The sequence below is a fragment of the Arachis ipaensis genome, chromosome B04, assembly GCF_000816755.2.
Source record: "Arachis ipaensis cultivar K30076 chromosome B04, Araip1.1, whole genome shotgun sequence".
In the NCBI taxonomy this organism is placed as follows: Eukaryota; Viridiplantae; Streptophyta; class Magnoliopsida; order Fabales; family Fabaceae; genus Arachis; species Arachis ipaensis.
In genome coordinates this window covers 112,932,980-112,933,691 of record NC_029788.2, presented here as the reverse complement: position 1 = coordinate 112,933,691, position 712 = coordinate 112,932,980, and positions in this window count along the sequence as shown.

Below are 712 nucleotides of genomic sequence, written 5' to 3'. Positions count from 1 at the left end.
CTTATCATATAAGGTAGCTAAACCTTTAGTTAAATTAATTTTTTTAGGGTCCCTTCCCTAAAAAGAATGAGCACTTTCAAGCAGCAGAAGAAGCATTAATGTGTTAGAAGCGACTCTACTTTGGGAGTTATAAATGGTCCAACATAAATGCAATCAAGCATACCATATTATATATACATAACCTACACACATCCATATGTGCATGTATATACATACATAAACTATATATAATAAAAAAGTTTTCAAATGTATTTAGCATAATAATATATATTTTTTATAATTAAAATTATCAGAACATCAATTTATCTAATATATTTAAAATTTTTCCTACACAATATACCTGCATAATAGTTTAATAATTATATAAAATTTATATGCGTGTAATAAACATGGTTATGAGAATTAGATTGAACTAGCTAGTCAGATCAATTCAATTAATCATAAATTAACCAAATCGATCGATTANGAACCTTGGGAAAGAGGTAGTGAAGAGTGAAGAGAGATACATGTTAATGGAGATTTTTGTTGGAAATAAAGAGCAAAGCCAAAAAGAGAAGAGAGACAGAGAGGCTAATGTCACAATGTCACATGGCAATGCCAAAATGGAAAGGGCAAAGGCACATGCGCATCATCTCATCCCATCTGTGGACCTCCTTCCCTTCAACATATATATATAACTTTATAATATAAATTAATTAAATAAATAATTTCA